This window comes from Schistocerca americana, chromosome X (assembly GCF_021461395.2).
Source record: "Schistocerca americana isolate TAMUIC-IGC-003095 chromosome X, iqSchAmer2.1, whole genome shotgun sequence".
Classification (NCBI taxonomy): domain Eukaryota; kingdom Metazoa; phylum Arthropoda; class Insecta; order Orthoptera; family Acrididae; genus Schistocerca; species Schistocerca americana.
The window spans coordinates 109223414-109236544 of NC_060130.1; positions in this window are offsets into that span (position 1 = coordinate 109223414).

Consider the following 13131-nt stretch of genomic DNA (forward strand, 5'->3'; position numbering starts at 1 on the left):
ACTAAACCTAGCCCTCTACATCCTTTCAATAAATTTATATGAATTTTTAAAGTTGGAAAGTCCTTTTTGAAACACCCTGTATATCAATGGGCTGTGCTACTCAGTTTTCGGTCCTCTAGCAGAGTGCTTTGGTAATGTGGCCCGGACGTGTCATTGTGTACCAGCACTGCACATATTTATTGACAAACAATTGAAAATAAATTATGTAATTTCATTTACTCGAGGTGGTAATAAATACCTTATGACTTCCTCTCGCAGAATCTGTAGCCCTACAAATACTACGACTTTGACAGGAAGCTAAATAAAGAGTTATCCGAATGTTTTGACAAGTCATCAGCTAACAACAATTCTGGTGATATATGCGCTGTAATAAACAAGGGCATACAATGCTCGGACGTGGCTTATATTGAGGTAAAATAGAGAACCACTCGTAAACTGTGGCAGATCGGAGACAACTCGGAAACTCCATCATCTCTTGACGTTTCATACGCACTCGTACCTGAAGATGCGTTGAATCATTAGTTCATTCGGCTGTGTTTCACACTCTACGAGGCCACAGGTGTTGCTTCTTCGGCCGCAATAGCATCTACACCATATGCGTACAGTTAGTACAGATATGTGTATAGGGCATTGGGATCGGTCCACCATTGTGAAGCGGTGGTAGTGGTCGCATTTTTTTGCGCGCAGCTGAAATACTGGGTCATTTGTTGCTCTATGGTACATCTATTCCCACCTGACGGACTACACCTCTTGCAAACACCCACCGTTTACCGCAGCATTCGACCGTGGCGAAATAAGCTTTGCACGTATTCAAGATATTTGATGTTCATCCATAACATGGTATCCCGTGAGAACGCGAAAATCTGGAAACGTGGGAAATGGAGTGCCGCAAGCATCTGGTCCTGATTATTAGCTCGTGACTAACTAGGAATTAGCTTACAGTTCGGGAGGTTCCACGGTCACCTTGTGTAAAGCTGTAGAGTTAGGCCACACACACAGCATAGATGTATGTCCAATAGCAAGACTCGCAGGCGTCCCGCCGGTCCCTGCAGAACCCACACGCAAATGTTGATAATACGAACAAGAAATTAGTTTTTACTCATTATACAGTTAGTCGATTTTTAATAACATTACTATATTAATTAAGCGTTTCTTTGTAAGATTAAGTGGAACAAAATTTGACGTATTCTTCTTTGAGGTTCGATACATATCATCTTCTATGTAGTGTCACTGAGTTCCGATTTTTCTGTCGTTTTTGCGGATCCAGAACGAGCACGTACAATATTAGAGGCTGAATTAATGATATACCAGTTTGAAAACATCTTTTACGATCGGGTGGAGTGGAGAGTGCAAAGTAAGACTTTCTAGCTACAACGTCATTTGCAGGATTACTAGCATAAAAGCATTTTTATGCGATGTTTTTCTACGAGTTTTTACTTCATGGCGCTGCGTGATCCATACAATAGAATCGGAGAATTTATTCTGGAAATATTCAAAATTTTGCAAGGCACACTAAAAGGAGAACGTTCTGTGTTTATAGCACAAGAATGTGCATGACGAAGTTGATGATGCGAAGAGTACACATCAGCTGTAGCGTTGTAAATTTCAATTATTCCTGGACGTTTGACAGAGTGTAATATTTTAACTGTAACTTCACTGCTCTCGTTAAGACTAATATTTTTAAAATTGTTTTCTTTCTATCACTAATATCTGTTCAACATTCATGTGAAAGATTTTTTTCACAAACGTACGAACTGACGACTGAAAAACTCCGATTTGGCCAACGAATGGGTTGCGGTACGTACACACCATTTTCTCAGTAAGTTTGTCTTTTTTCAAGACTGAAATTTTCCCAGAATAAGTGTTAATACAACAGAAGAGTTTAGCATCACGCAGAAATACTGTATATTTGTAATGTTTCGATGGTACGAACATTTTAAATGGACGACGCCCTCATTATCTGACGAACTGTTCATCAGTTTACAGTACTGTGATGGAGTGTGTCGTTCACAAGACTTGTCCTTCTTTTTGTTCGACACAGCCGAGCACCAAGTCCCAGTCCACACATTCACATTTATGGTTCCCTCGACTTCTCCAATTCACTTAACATAAATGCTGCGATGATTACCCTGAAGAGAACATTGCAGCACTGCCGACTTGTAATCCGAGCCACTGCTCTGCGTCCAACAGCCTCGTCGTTATCGGGATGTCGAACCAATCCTAATTTTTCTTCTGTTCATCGTTGTTTACTCTTTAGAACTAAGGAAGTGGATAAATATTCGGATACCCACAAAATTGGTGTGGTGAGTAAACAAAGTAAATGGCAAACTTAGTATGTCATCATTTTTAATATCTGCTTTCAGTATCCTCTGCGTTTCGCTTTACAGACTGCAATCTTCCTGTTAGCAGTCTTCAATATGCTCCCGTAGTTCATTCACAATAAAACGACAACCAAACTTCAACAAGGTTTAGCAGGCCTACGTCACATCCTTTATTCCTCGGAACGTGAATGAGAGGCATTCTGATTGGTGTCTGGAGAGTGTTTTCCCTTTCTTGCTTCTTTACGATAAGCTATTGTTACTCGTAATATACTGGTATTCTCGTGTCCGCCTCGTCTTTACTTTCCCAGTTCCCAACATTACATACGTCAGAGCACGTTCCTATTAAAGAAGTTGTATTTGCTCATCTTTGGCTATGCGAAGTGAAATTTTCTGACCATGCGAATGTGATTGCTCACCTAATCGATTATTTTCTTGCTATAGTTCTTGTATACGTGTTCCATTGTTAAAATCAGTATTAAGAACGTCTTTTATTCTATAGTCTCCTTCACCGATATCTAAAAATCTACTGTCTTCACTGTGTTGATCTCCAAAAAAGTATATAATTTTCCTCACGATATCGTACGCTTTTAGACGAAATCGTAATTACTCTTGAAGAGAGAAAAATCATCATTTGTGATGTTCATAGTCAAGTATCATCAAAATGCATTAACCCAATATTTGAAACTTACTTTACACAAATGAAGCACGGGAGTATTGCGATATCCCATACGATCTTCGCATACAAAAGTTAAATCACGCGGCATTTTCTCTCTTACACGTTCTTCTAAACTCTAATGTAAGATATAAAACTAAAGAGATGTGCAACAATGTATCGTCGCGTTCTGGGAAAGAACAGAAATAAAGAAAGCCATGAGAACGAAATTTTCACTCTGCAGCGGAGTGTGCATTGCCATTAAACTTCCTGGCAGATTACAACTGTGTGCCGGACCAAGACTAGAACTCGGGACTTTTGCCTTTCGCGGGCAAGTGCTCTACGGTAGATCACTTGTCCGCGAAAAACATAGGTCCCGAGTTCGAGTCTAGGTCCGGTAAACAGTTCTAGTCTGCCAGATAATTTCAAAGAAAGTCTTTGTGCACACTTGTACTGTTGTGTAGTTTCCCAGTACTAGAAAAAATCGTACCGTTAAACATTATACTTTGTTTTACACTTTTCGCAAAATTTCAAATCATTTACAAATATCGCGCCACAAATTATCATGGAACCACTAATACTTTCATGGGAGTGAACAAAATTAATCATTAACGAATAGAAAATCTAAAGAAAATTCTATTCTGACGTCTTATCCTTTGGTTAGCGTAGTGCAATGTTGTTCTCTTACTCAGTCAACACTAACTACAACCAGTATATTCTACAGCCATATCACATCACAGGTAGAACAAATTACTTTAAAACAGATTAGATGTTGTTGCATGTATTTCCTCTGCACAGCGGTTGCTGCTTTCCTAACCGTAATTTTATACATGAAATATTCCTTATTTTCTGTTGGTAAGACTTCGTTCGTAAACTCTCATAACCATGAACAGAAACATATGACCTTTGCTAACCCAACTTTTTTCTTACCTTCTGTCATAAAAATACATTATCCTACTTGAAAACGTATACTGATTTTATTCGCTGATCCTCATCTTCAGTTTCTGACCTTGTTCTGTTGCTAAGTATAGTCCTCCGAAAGCTGCAAGAAGTTTTTTCAAACACACATCATTACGCAGAAAATGTTAACTCTCATCTCTATCAGAAATGAAGCGTTATTTACCAGTTTTCGTTAGTCATTTGCAATATGAGTCTAAAAATTGCCTCAGTGAATCACTTTTTATATACAAAGGGACATACCAAACTCATTATTTTAAACAAGTACATGCAGGTTTGCTAAGGTACATTTAATGTTTCCATAGTTTTAGTAAATATACAGGGTGGTCCATTAATCGTGACCGGGCCAAATATCTCACGAAATAAGCGTGAAACGAAAAAACTACAAAGAACGAAACTTGTCTAGCTCGAAGGGGGAAACCAGATGGCGCTATTGTTGGCCCGCTGGATGGCGCTGCCATAGGTCAAACGGATATCAACTGCGTTTTTTTAAATAGGAACCCCCTCTTTTTATTCCATATTCGTGTAGTACGTAAAGAAATATGAATGTTTTAGTTGGACCACTTTTTTCGCTTTGTGATAGATGGCGCTGTAATAATCACAAACATATGGCTCACAATTTTTGACGAACAGTTGGTGATAGGTAGGTTCTTTAAATTAAAATGCAGAACGTAGGTACGTTTGAACATTTTATTTCGGTTGTTCCAATGTGGTAAATGTACCTCTCTGAACTTATTATTTCTGAGAACGCATGCTGTTACAGCGTGATTACCTGTAAATACCACATTAATGTAATAAATGCTCAAAATGATGTCCGTCAACCTTAATGCATTTGGCAATATGTGTAACGACATTCCTCTCAACAGCGAGTAGTTCGCCTTCCGTAATGTTCGCTCATGCATTGACAATGCTATGACGCATGTTGTCAGGCGTTGTCGGTGGATCACGATAGCAAATATCCTTCAACTTTCCCCACAGAAAGAAATCCGGGGACGTCAGATACGGTGAACGTGCGGGCCATTGTATGGTGCTTCGACGACCAATCCACCTGTCATGAAATATGCTATTCAGTACCGCTTCAACCGCACGCGAGATAAGTGCCGGAGATCCATCATGTTGGAAGTACATCGTGATTCTGTCATGCAGTGAAACATGTTGTAGTAACATCGGTAGAACATTACGTAGGAAATGAGCATACATTGCACCATTTAGATTGCCATCGATAAAATGGGGGCCAATTATCCTTCCTCCCATAATGCCGCACCATACATTAACCCGCCAAGGTCGCTGATGTTCCACTTGTCTCAGCCATCGTGGATTTTCCGTTTTCCAATAGTGCATATTATGTCGGTTTACGTTACTGCTGTTGGTGAATGACGCTTCGTCGCTAAATAGAACGCGTGCAAAAAATTTGTCGTCGTCCCGTAATTTCTCTAGTGCCCAGTGGCAGAACTGTACACGACGTTCAAAGTCGTCGCCATGCAATTCCTGGTGCATAGAAATATGGTAAGGGTGCAATCGATGTTGATGTAGCATTCTCAACACCGACGTTTTTGAGATTCCCGATTCTCACGCAATTTGTCTGCTACTGATGTGCGGATTAGCGGCGACAGCAGCTAAGACACCTACTTGAGCATCATCATTTGTTGCAGATCGTGGTTGACGTTCCACATGTGGCTGAACACTTGCTGTTTCCTTAAATAACGTAAGGACACTTGGATGAAGTCGTGCAGGATACCGAGCAGCATACTTGGCACACGCCCGTTGGGCATTTTGATCACAATAGCCATACATAAACACGATATCGACCTTTTCCGCAATTGGTAAACTGTCCATTTCAACACTGGTAATATATCACGAAGCAAATACCGTCCGCACTGGCTGAATGTTACGTGAAACCACGTACTTATACGTTTGTGACTATTACAGCGCCATCTATCACAAAGCGAAAAAAGTGATCCAACTAAAACATTCATATTTCTTTACGTACTACACGAATATGTAATAAAAAAGTGGAGGTTCCTATTTGAAAAAAACGCAGTTGATATCCGTTTTACCTACGGCAGCGCCATCTAGTGGGCCAACTATAGCGCCATCTGGTTTCCCCCTTCAAGCTAGAGTTTCGTTCTTTGTAGTTTTTTCGTTTGATGCTTAATTCCTGAGATATTTGGCCCGGTCAGTATCAAAGGACCACCCTGTATTTCTAAGGTACCGCAAAATGTTTCACGAAAGACTATCTTTGAAATTTTCTTCTCAAAGTATACAGTGGGTTAAGCATGGGAAATAAATGAATCCCACATGATACATTCGAAACCGAACTCACGTGATGTAAGATGTGTGTCCAGCAATGCGCCACGCTAGTCTGTCTCACCTATCCTGATTCCAATCTTGCATCAGTGCAAAAATTAAATCCTTGAGAATGACTTACGCTACTTAGGTTGTTCGGAATGTGGAATAAAGGCTAGAAATATCCGTCTCATCGTCACCGTAATAACTGGAGTCAGGACTCTTGCTCAGTTGCGTCGTAATGGGCGAAGGATGCAGCCGTGGCCTGTTTAAAATACAACCCAGGCTCTACTGAATCCACGAACAATCAGCTAGAATGTTTGAACAGTGGTTTGGACGCCGCAGCTCACGAATACCAATTCTTTGCCAGCTACTTTCAGCGTGCACAAAGACAGGCAGATGCGAATGCAAGTCGGACGTCATCTATTATACGAGGCGAGCTAGTACATCAAGTGTTGCTTGTCTGGAAACTTGCGCACAGCCCTCCATCTAACCTCAATGCTGTCGAGCTGTCGACACATCTAGGTCCATACTGACTCGAATTACTTATGACTGACGCGTCTGAAATTAGTTCTTAGGTTACTTTAGACTGAAGATGTCTACAGCCTCCCTTACAAAGAAATTCGATACGAAGTTCAGGCAGCGATAATTATGGCAATGAGAACGCGTATATACCTTCAGGAGCATAGTTTGGTATTCTAGTGCGCATGTGAAAGTGTCATGACATAAAACTTTAAACTTAGTGAAATACTGAATTTGAAATAGTGAAATCTAGACTGATTAAATGCCAACAGCAAAGATTTGTGTATTCAGTTAAACTATGTAACGGAAACTCAATACTGAAGTACATTATTGGAGTTGCATGACATGGAGTCCAATTTTTGACTTGAAGGGTCCACAAAAATAAAATACTGCTCTACTCAGAAGAAAAATAACTATTTGAGAATACCAACACTGTTCACAAAAACTTAATCTGCTTGCTTATCACAACACCTGATAATTCTGTTTCCTCATAAGAATTCAAAGTGAGACCTGTCCTCAAGTAAAACTAACTTACCTCACTCTCAGCATGTTGTTTTGTGTCTGGTGTACTGACGTTCTCGAAAGTAAATAGAAATCATCACATGCAGCGGCTAGAGAAAAAAATGATCTACTCGCAAAAAAATTTGTCTTTTCTTTGTCGAAAATAATCTATGGCTTCTTGTGGCGTAAGGGGCAGTATTCATAACTTTACTAAGAATGGTGGAGGAGGGTTTTACCTTAAGGAAAGTCGTTCTTGAAAAATTAAAATCTGGTTATAGTCAAAGAGGACTTTACAACATGAGAAGTCCCTGATAATTGCGAAATTCTCTCAATACAAAATTACAGACAGTCCAACTAATTGTATTATTTGTGACATCAAGAAAACAAAGAGATCAAATTAACACTAACCATGAATGTTATTAGTTATCTGAGGGACAAAGATTTCCTTTCCATTAATAGTTCTGACAAACAAACATTTCGTTCTTACGCATGCTACGGTTACCTTGAAAAATTTCTCCAAAACATGTTCTCCATCAATAGACTCAATAACATCTGTTACAAACAAGTTTTCATCTTCATAATTTCTCTCAGATTCACAAATATCAGATTTCCTTCTCTAAAAGCTCGACTGCTCGCTACTTTGCATCAAACAAGAATGCCCCAGCGCTACACAATTGGCTGGAAAGTAATCGCACCACAGTTTTCATCATCCGTTAATTGTGCAGCGAGCTCATTCGTCTTTTTCCCTGTCCAGTATAAGTGAATTACTGTGTTTAAAATAGCAGAAAACATATGAAAACCTTAAAGATATATTACATCTTGTTCTGCGAATAAAACACAGTTGGTTGGATTCCCACAGTACATTTACATTTTGTATATGAGGGTTCTTTAGTATTCGTGTGGAAAACTCAATTTTTTTTTAATTTTTAGTGGCAATTTCCACTTTTCCTGTCACGCCGATATCTTGTCTCAACCATTTTGCAATTCGGTTTCATCTTCTAGTGACTTAAGTACGTGGTAAATGAATAAGGACGGCAGAGGGCCCACAAAATTTGTTTGGGAAGCTCTTTAATTTGATATGTTTCCTTCAGTTACTGCAAAAATCATGAATCCATTTACACAACTGAGACGATACCCCATAGGCATGCATTTTTATTGGAAACCTCTTGTGAGGAATGGTAAAAATTGGAAATTTGTGATAAGGTCTTATGGGACCAAACTGCTGAGGTCATCGGTCCCTTAGCTTACGCACTGCTTAATCGAACTTAAACTGACTTACCCTAGAGACATCACACACACACACACACACACACACACACACACACACACACAGGCCCGAGGGAGGACTCGAACCTCCGACGGGGGGAGCCGCGCGGACCGTGCAAGGCGCCTCAGACCGCGCGGCTACCCCGGGCGGCAGAGGCATGTAATCAAAAGCCTTCTGCAAATATAGAAATATGGAATTAGTTTGAGCTGTCCTGCCAATAGAGCTCTGTAGTTTGTAGCAATAAAGAGCTAATTGTGTTTCCCAAGAACGATATTTTCTGAACCCACTCTGGTAATGTCTAAGTAGACCGTTTTCTTCAACGTAATTCATAGTATCTTTCTAAAGTGCTATTGCAAACCGAGGCCAGTTACGCTGGCATTTAATTCAGGGGATTACTCCTATTTCTGTTCTCGAGTATCGATGTGAACTGTGCAACTTTCCAGTCATTACGTACGGATCTTTCGTCGAGCGAGCGGTTGTATATGATTGCTAAGTATGGGACTATTTCGTCAGAATACTCTGAAAGGAACCTAACTGGTATACAGTCCACACTGGAGGACTTGCCTCTATTAAGTAACGTAAGCTTGTTCACTACGCCACACTACTTGCAAATTACTCATATTCGCTGATGCATGTTGAGTACTCTAAATCGAAGGAGCTTGAAAGTCTTTCCGTTGTACTCTGTGTTCCAATATTTATATCCCAGTTTTCAGCGACTGCACTGCTTAAACGTAGAAGCACCTAGTTCTGCTTCTGACGTTATAAAGTATAAAATCCCCATCCAAATAACGGCAATCAATTTGGCAAATGATACATTGGGTTGTCACGTATCCAAGGATATATTTTCCAGACGAACAACACTTGTTGACACAAAATAGTTTGCTGTCGATTCCAGCAAGTTATAGTTTGTCCAGGCAGATCTTTAATTTTCATTAAATTTTCCACTTCCGAAGAAACACTGACTTAACTTATTCTCTGCCTCTCCTTTGAGGAGAACGTTTGGCATCAGTTCAACGAAAAAGAAAGCTGTCAAGCATCCTTTCGATTCTTGAGCACATTTCTTCTAGGTTTTACACCAATGACTATGATACGGCATACTACTTTTGTGTGGCTTTACAGAGACCTGATTATATGTTGACTATGCTACAAATAAAGCACCATTCTTATCCGTCATCTATCAGAGATCACTGGGACAGCGGAGAGTTTCACTAGACTGGAAGAAGGCCCATGTCACAGCAATCTATAAAAAGGGTAGAAAATCGGATGCACATAATTACAGGCCAACTTCACTGACATCGATTTGTTATAGAATCATGGAACATGTTTTGTGTTCAGGAACAATGACCTTTCTAGACTCTGAGAAGCTCATCTGCAGAAACCAGCACGGTTTTAGGAAACAGCGGTCATGCGAGACACTGCTGGGCCTCTTTGTGTATGATATGCAACAGCCTCTAGATACTGGCTCCCAAGTTAATGCCATATTTCTCGACTTTCGAGAGGCGTTCGACTCTGTTCCGCACAGTCCCTTACTCCAAAAAGTGGGCGCTTACGGTCTATCCGATGACATATGCGGTTGGATAGAGAGTTTTCTAACAGACAGAGAGCAGTATGTCGTCCTGAATGGGGTGACTTCAACAGAAATAAGCGTAACTTCAGGTGTGCCCCAGGGCAGCGTAATCGGTCCACTGCTTTTTACGATTTACATAAACGATCTGGTTGATGGTATTGACAGGTGCATTAGACTGTTTGCCGATGATGCTGTAGTCTGCAGGAAAGTAATATCACATGAAAGTTGTGAACAAATCAATGAGAATTTGCAGAAAATAAATGCAGTGTAATGACTGGCACTTATCTCTCATTGTTAGTAAGTGTAACCTAATGCGTATAGCAAGGCGAAAATCCCCATTAATGTACGAGTACAAAATAAATGCCCAGTCCCTGGAAGCGGTAACATCCGTCAAGTACCTGGATGTGACTATTCGAAATGATCTCAAATGGAATGATCAGATTACACAAGTAACGGGCAAGGCGAACTCTAAATTGCGGTTTATTGGTAGAATCCTGAAGCGACGCAGTCCTTCAACAAAGGAAATTGCTTACAATATGTTAGTTCCTCCAGTCTTAGAGTATTGGCTCTGAGCACTATGGGACTTAACATCTGTGATCATCAGTCCCCTCTCTCAGAGTATTGTTCTTACCAGTTGGGTCTGATTCAAGAGATTGAGAAGGTCCAAAGAACAGCGGCAAGATTCGTGCCTGCTACATTTAGCCATCACGAGAGCGTTACAAATCTCATAGAAAGTTTGAAGTGGGACACACTTGCAGATAGACGACGCGCTAAACGGAACGGGTTGCTCACTAAATTCCGAAATCTGATCTTCTCCGAGGATGTAGAGCATATATTATTACTACCAACTTTCAAATGGTGCAATGGTCACCATTCAAAGATAAGGGAAATTAGAGCTCGTACTGCGGCGTTCAGACAGTCGTTTTACCCTCGCGCGATCCGCGAGTGGAACACAGGGGGGGGGGGGGGGAAATATGACTTTGGCGGGATTTGTACCCTTTGCCACACACCGATTGGTGGCTAGCGGAGTACATATGTAGAAGTAGATGTAGATACGTAGAGGAAAATGTATTTGAATAAGAGCCTCTAAGTTTTACTACAATGGATCATGAAACTGTAACACGATCTTGTTATTACGCACAGGATACACAGAAATGATGAGCCTCTAATACAAAAATTTGTTTCACGGTAAACAAACAACTCTACACCATACATCCGAAGTAACTAATGCCACGCGGGGTAGCCGTGCGATCGAAGGCGCCTTTCCAAGGTTCGCGAGGCTACCCCCGTTGGAGGTTCGAGTCCTCCCTCGGGCACGGCTGTGTGTGTGTGTGTGTGTGTGTGTGTGTGTGTGTGTGTGTGTGTGTGTTGTCCTTAGAGTAAGTTAGTTTAAGTTAGATTAAGTAGTGTGTAAGCCTAGGGACCGATGACCTTAGCAGTTTGGTCCCATAGGAAATTACCACAAATTTCCAAATTCCAAGTAACTAATGGATAACACGTAGAAAGCATCCACTATGATCAACTCAAAATGAAACTATTTCCTATATTTGGAACTAGTGTCACGTTAATCGTACAGCGCGATAAAAAACAAATTGTCTTTTTAGAACTGACAACAGGAATTAACGAAAAATACGCAGCCACCAGTCTAATACAAAATCGCCTCCGAACAGTGCTTTCTATCTATCAATAGCCTCCACTATTATTCCAAAATCCCCGTAAGTATAGCCATCAACAGCAACACTTCATCTCTGTTGGTCCATTACGGCCAGAGGACATCGGCTAGTACGTACTTTTCAGTTCAATAAACTTTACGAACAGCCGTACACTTTAAGATATTTTATTTTATTTTAAAAGCAACCGGTTTCGGCAATTAATTTTGCCATCTTCAGGCCCCTGCACAATAAAAGAGTACACATATAGTAATATATGGGTGTACAAATCAAGTTTACAAGATGTGACAGGTCACCATCATACCGCTTAAGCCTAACACCAATACTTCTTAATCTTAAACGGCATTATGATTACCTGCCACTTCTTGTAAATTTGATTTGTACACCCTTACATTACTACTCGAATACTCTTTTATTATGCAGGGGCCTGAAGATGGCAAAATGAATTGAAGCAACTGCTTTCTTTTAAAATAAAATATCTTAAAGTGTACGGCTGTTGGTAAAGTTTACTGAATTGAAAAGCAACACTTTATTGTCGTACAATCGATTACAAAATGTACACTGCAATGTTTCGTTTGCACGAGTCCCTTGTGTGTCAAGATCAGTCAAGTAGATTTATTTCTTTGATTAAAAAAAAGGTGCAGAACCTCACGACCACAGTTTAGAAGTTACGATTTCATTATATGTTTGTCATCCATATACGACTAATCCATCAAACACAACATTTTCACGTTTCTCACGTCGTGACTGCTACTATAAACTTTGTGTCCGGCTACGTTTGAAAATCGCTTATGGCGCATTGTGAGTTTAACTCCACAATGATGGGACAAATAATGCTTTAATATATCTGTCAATTATACAACACTGAAACTGATGTAGTCAAGAATCCGCAAAGTATTTATATCAGAAAAGACAACATTTACTGGTTACGCAATACGCACACACACACACACACACACACACACACACACACACACAGATTTATTTCCGCTGTTGGCCTCGACTAAAACGCAGATGTCAGTACACCTACAGCCACGTTTTGATTCACTTTTCTTCATCTTTTCGTTTACAAAGGCTGCTTCATGACCCTTTACACAATCAACGTCTGATGAAAGTTGTTTAGTACTTTCCGTGTCGTTTCTTATATTACACCTACAAACTTGGACCTTTCTGACCCACAACAGCATACTTCCCCATGGGAATCTTCCGCCGGTTTCCCTCACACCTGGAACTTAACTTGTGTAATGGCTTCGCAAGTTCTTTTCTCTCCCCAGTTACCTTTCCACTACAGTGGACCACTCACTCTTCTTGATGTTAAACTTCATTGTACACGTCTCCGTTTTCTCTCTCCGAATGTCTGCCCATCGGAACCATCGCTTTCATTTCCT